Source organism: Arachis ipaensis, chromosome B3 (assembly GCF_059453495.1).
Source record: "Arachis ipaensis isolate K30076 ecotype BB chromosome B3, ASM5945349v1, whole genome shotgun sequence".
Lineage (NCBI taxonomy): Eukaryota > Viridiplantae > Streptophyta > Magnoliopsida > Fabales > Fabaceae > Arachis > Arachis ipaensis.
In genome coordinates this window covers 16,637,889-16,644,169 of record NC_142438.1, presented here as the reverse complement: position 1 = coordinate 16,644,169, position 6,281 = coordinate 16,637,889, and the positions used below count along the sequence as shown (strand labels likewise).

The 6,281-nt window shown below is 41.5% G+C and overlaps 1 non-coding gene across 1 annotated transcript; it reads right to left on the bottom strand.

Annotated features, from left to right (window-relative positions):
* Positions 1 to 647: 647 nt before the first annotated feature.
* Positions 648 to 755, bottom strand: LOC148569923 (small nucleolar RNA R71). Its single transcript, XR_015908747.1, has one exon. It is a non-coding gene; the product is annotated as a small nucleolar RNA R71 (small nucleolar RNA).
* Positions 756 to 6,281: the final 5,526 nt, after the last annotated feature.

Genomic DNA, 6,281 nt, shown 5'->3' with positions numbered 1-6,281 from the left:
ATTACATTCTTTGTCTCCCCCTCTTCTTCTACTCACACAAAGATCCTTATACTGTGGTATAAAGGATCTCTATTATTATTATTATTATTATTCTGTGCCCTCTTCTTTGTCATATGAGCAGGAGCAAGGACAAGAATATTCTTGTTGAAGCAGATCCGGAACCTGAAAGGACTCTGAAGAAAAAATTAAGAGAAGCTAAATTACAACAATCCAGAGATAACCTTTCAGAAATTTTCGAACAGGAAGAGGAGATGGCAGCCGAAAATAATAATAATGTAAGGAAGATGCTTGGTGACTTTACTGCACCTAATTCCAATTTACATCGAAGAAGCATCTCCATTCCTGCCATTGGAGCAAACAACTTTGAGCTGAAACCTCAATTAGTTTCTCTGATGCAGTAGAACTGCAAGTTTCATGGACTTCCATCTGAAGATCCTTTTCAGTTCTTAACTGAATTCTTGCAGATATGTGATACTGTTAAGACTAATGGAGTAGATCCTGAAGTCTACAGGCTCATGCTTTTCCCTTTTGCTGTAAGAGACAGAGCTAGATTATGGTTGGATTCTCAACCCAAAGACAGCCTGAACTCTTGGGATAAGCTGGTCACGGCTTTCTTAGCCAAGTACTTTCCTCCTCAAAAGCTGAGCAAGCTTAGAGCTGATGTTCAAACCTTCAGACAGAAAGAAGGTGAATCCCTTTATGAAGCTTAGGAAAGATACAAACAGTTGACCAAAAAGTGTCCTTCTGACATGCTTTCAGAATGGACCATCCTGGATATATTCTATGATGGTTTATCTGAGCTATCAAAGATGTTACTGGACACTTCTGCAGGTGGATCCATTCACCTAAAGAAAACGCCTGCAGAAGCTCAAGAACTCATTGACATGGTTGCTAATAACCAGTTCATGTACACTTCTGAAAGGAATCCTGTGGGCAATGGGACGCCTATGAAGAAGGGAGTTCTTGAAGTTGATACTCTGAATGCCATATTGGCTCAGAATAAAATATTGACTCAACAAGTCAATATGATCTCTCAGAGTCTGCATGGAATGCAAGCTGCGTCCAACAGTACTCAAGAGGCTTCTTATGAAGAAGAAGCTTATGATCCTGAGAACCCTGCAATAGCAGAGGTAAATTATTTAGGTGAACCTTATGGAAACACCTATAACTCATCATGGAGAAATCATCCAAATTTCTCATGGAAGGATCAAAAGCCTCAACAAGGCTTTAATAATGGTGGAAGAAACAGGTTTAGCAACAACAAGCCTTTTCCATCATCCACTCAGCAACAGACAGAGAACTCTGAACAAAATACTTCTAATTTGGTAAATCTAGTCTCTGATCTATCTAAGGCCACTGTGAGTTTCATGAATGAAATAAGATCTTCCATTAGAAATCTGGAAGCACAAGTGGGCCAGCTGAGTAAAAGGATCACTGAAATCCCTCCCAGTACTCTCCCAAGCAATACAGAAGAGAACCCAAAAGGAGAGTGCAAGGCCATTGACATAAGCACCATGGCCGAACCTACAAGGGGAGTGGAGGACGTGAATCCCAAGGAGGAAGACCTCCTGGGACGTCCAGTGATCAATAAGGAGCTTCCCTCTTAGGAACCAAAGGACTCTGAGGCTCATCTAGAGACCATAGAGATTCCATTCAACCTCCTTATGCCCTTCATGAGCTCTGATGAGTATTCCTCTTCTGAAGAGAATGAGGATGTTACTGAAGAGCAAAGTGCCAAGTTTCTTGGTGCAATCATGAAGCTGAATGCCAAATTATTTGGCATTGATACTTGGGAAGTTGAACCTCCCTTGTTCATCAATGAACTAAGTGATCTGGATCAACTGACATTGCCTCAGAAGAGACAGGATCCTGGAAAGTTCATAATACCATGTACCATAGGCACCATGATCTTTAAGGCTCTGTGTGACCTTGGTTCAGGAATAAACCTCATGCTCCTCTCTGTAATAGAGAAACTGGGAATCTATAGGGTGCAAACTGCTAAAATCTCATTAGAGATGGCAGATAATTCCAGAAAACAGGCTTATGGACAAGTAGAGGACGTGTTAGTAAAGGTTGAGGGCCTTTACATCCCTGCTGATTTCATAGTCCTGGATACTGGAAAGGAAGAGGATGAATCCATCATCCTAGGAAGACCTTTCCTGGCCACAGCAAGAGCTGTGATTGATATTGACAGAGGTGAAATAGTCCTTCAATGGAATGAGGACCCCCTTGTGTTTAAAACTCAAGGATCTCCCTCTGCAACCATGGAGAGGAAGCAGAAAAAGCTTCTCTCAAAGCAGAGTCAACCAGAGCCCCCACAGTCAAACTCTAAGTTTGGTGTTGGGAAGCCACAACCAAACTCTAAGTTTGGTGTTGAACTCCCATATCCAAACTCTAAGTTTGGTGTTGGAGAGTCTCAACAAAGCTCTGCACATCTGTGAGGCTCCATGAGAGCCCACTGTCAAGCTATTGACATTAAAGAAGTGCTTGTTGGGAGGCAACCCAATTTTTATTTATCTAACTATATTTTTCTTAGTTATATGTCTTTGTAGGTTCATGATCATGTGGAGTCACAAAATAAATATAAAAATTGAAAACGGAATAAAAAACAGCAGAAGAAAAATCACACCCTGGAGGAGCATCTGTCTGGCGTTCAGCGCCAGAACAGAGCATGGTTCTGGCGCTGAACGCCCAAAATGGGCAGCTTCTAGGTGCTGAACGCCAAGAAGGCATAGTTCTGGTGTTCAACGCCAGAAATGGCAGCAAATGGGCGTTGAACGCCCAGAGTTGTGTGCAAAGGCATTTTTACATGCCTAATGGGTGCAGGGATGTAAATCCTTGAACACCTCAGGATCTGTGGACCCCACTGGATCCACTCAGGATTTGTCGACCCCACAGGATCCACTCAGGATCTGTCGACCCCACAGGATCCCAACTTACCTCATAAACTCCACCTACCTTCAAAAATTCAAAACCAATTTCCCACCCAAACCCACCCATATGGCCGAAACCTTTCCCCCCTCCCTTCCCTATATAAAGCCCTCCATTCTTCATCAAATTCACACAACACACCCCTCTACACCCTTCTTGGCCGAAACACTCCCCACTCTCCCTCTACTCCATTTCTTCTTCTTCTTCATCTATTCTTTCTTTTATTGCTCGAGGGCGAGCAAAATTCTAAGTTTGGTGTGGTAAAAGCATAAGCTTTTTGTTTTTCCATTACCATTGATGGCACCTAAGACCGGAGAATCCTCTAGAAAGGGGAAAGGGAAGACAAAAGCTTCCACATCCGAGTCATGGGAGATGGAAAGGTTCATCTCCAAAGCCCATCAAGACCACTTCTATGATGTTGTGGCCAAGAAGAAGGTGATCCCCGAGGTCCCTTTCAAACTCAAAAGAAATGAGTATCCGGAGATCCGACATGAAATTCAAAGAAGAGGTTGGGAAGTTCTAACAACTCCCATCCAACAAGTCGGCATCCTAATGGTTCAAGAGTTCTATGCCAATGCATGGATCACCAAGAACCATGATCAAAGTAAGAACCCGGATCCAAAGAACTATGTTACAATGGTTCGGGGGAAATACTTAGATTTTAGTCCGGAGAATGTGAGGTTGGCGTTTAACTTGCCCATGATGCAAGGAGATGAACGCCCCTACACTAGAAGGGTCAACTTTAATCAAAGGTTGGACCAAGTCCTTATGGACATATGTGTAGAAGGAGCTCAATGGAAGATTGACTCCAACGGCAAGCCGGTTCAACTAAGAAGATTGGACCTCAAGCCTGTAGCTAGAGGATGGTTGGAGTTCATTCAATGCTCAATCATTCCCACTAGCAACCGGTCTGAAGTTACTATAGACCGGGCCATCATGATCCATAGCATCATGATTGGAGAAGAGGTGGAAGTTCATGAGATTATACCTCAAGAACTCTACAAGGTGGCTGACAAGTCCTCCACCATGGCAAGGTTAGCCTTTCCTCACCTCATTTGCCACCTATGCAATTCGGCTGGGATTGACATAGAGGGAGATATCCTCATTAAAGAGGACAAGCCCATCACTAAGAAAAAGATGGAGCAAGCAAGAGAGCCCAGTCATGGAGCTCAAGAGGCGCAAGAAACTCATTTCCATGAGATCCCGGAGATGCCTCAAATGCACTTTCCTCCACAAAATTATTGGGAGCAATTCAACACCTCCCTAGGAGAATTGAGTTCCAATATGGGACAACTAAGGGTGGAACATCAAGAGCACTCCATCATGCTTCATGAAATAAGAGAAGATCAAAAAGCAATGAGGGAGGAGCAACAAAGACAAGGAAGAGACATAGAAGAGCTCAAGGACATCATTGGTTCCTCAAGAAGGAAACGCCACCATCACTAAGGTGGACTCATTCCTTGTTCTTATTTCTTCTGTTTTTCGTTTTTTGTGTGCTTATCCATGTTTGTGTCTTCATTACATGATCATTAGTAGTTAGTAACTATGTCTTAAAAGTTATGAATGTCCTATGAATCCATCACCTCTCTTAAATGAAAAATGTTTTAATTCAAAAGAACAAGAAGTACATGAGTTTCAAATTTATCCTTGAACTTAGTTTAATTATATTGATGTGGTGACAATGCTTCTTGTTTTCTGAATGAATGCTTGAACAGTGCATATGTCTTTTGAAGTTGTTGTTTAAGAATGTTAAATATGTTGGCTCTTGAAAGAATGATGACTAGGAGACATGTTATTTGATAATCTGAAAAATCATAAAAATGATTCTTGAAGCAAGAAAAAGCAGCAAAGAACAAAGCTTGCAGAAAAATAAATAAATAAATAAATAGGCGAAAAAAATAAATAGAAAGAAAAAGCAAGCAGAAAAAGCCAAAAGCTCTTAAAACCAAGAGGCAAGAGCAAAAAGCCAATAACCCTTAAAACCAAAAGGCAAGGGCAATAAAAAGGATCCCAAGGCTTTGAGCATCAGTGGATAGGAGGGCCTAAAGGAATAAAATCCTGGTCTAAGCGGCTAAACCAAGCTGTCCCTAACCATGTGCTTGTGGCGTGTAGGTGTCAAGTGAAAACTTGAGACTGAGCGGTTAAAGTCAAGGTCCAAAGCAAAAACAAAGAGTATGCTTAAGAACCCTGGACACCTCTAATTGGGGACTTTAGCAAAGCTGAGTCACAATCTGAAAAGGTTCACCCAATTATATGTCTGTGGCATTTATGTATCCGGTGGTAATAATGAAAAACAAAGTACTTAGGGTCACAGCCAAGACTCATAAAGAAGCTGTGTTCAAGAATAATCATACTGAACTAGGAGAATCAATAACACTATCTGAACTCTGAGTTCCTATAGATGCCAATCATTCTGAACCTCAATGGATAGAGTGAGATGCCAAAACTATTCAAGAGGCAAAAAGCTATAAGTCCCGCTCATATGATTGAAGCTATGTTTCATTGATAGTTTGGAATTTATAGTATATTCTCTTCTTTTTATCCTATTTGATTTTCAGTTTCTTGGGGACAAGCAACAATTTAAGTTTGGTGTTGTGATGAGCGGATAATTTATACGCTTTTTGACATTGTTTTTAGTATGTTTTTAGTAGGATCTAGTTACTTTTAGGGATGTTTTCATTAGTTTTTATGTTAAATTCACATTTCTGGACTTTACTATGAGTTTGTGTGTTTTTCTGTGATTTCAGGTATTTTCTGACTGAAATTGAGGGACTTGAGCAGAAATCACATTCAGAGGTTGAAAAAGGACTGCTGATGCTGTTGGATTCTGACCTCCCTGCACTCAAAGTGGATTTTCTGGAGCTACAGAACTCGAAATGGCGCGCTTCCAATTGCGTTGGAAAGTAGACATCCAGGGCTTTCCAGCAATATATAATAGTACATACTTTGGCCAATAATAGACGACGTAAATTGCCGTTCAACGCCAGCTTTCTACCCAAATCTGGCGTCCAGCGCCAGAAAAGGAGCCAAAACCAGAGTTGAACGCCCAAACTGGCACAAAAGTTGGCGTTCAACTCCAAGAAGGACCTCTACACGTGCAACACTCAAGCCCAGCCCAAGCACACACCAAGTGGGCCCCGGAAGTGGATTTATGCATCAATTACTTACTCATGTAAACCCTAGTGACTAGTTTATTATAAATAGGACCTTTTACTATTGTATTAGATATCTTTGATCAGTTGTATACGATCCTGGGTTGTATTTTGATCCTGTGATCACGTTTTGGGGGCTGGCCATCTCGGCCATGCCTGGACCTTCACTTATGTATTTTCATACGGTAGAGTTTCTAC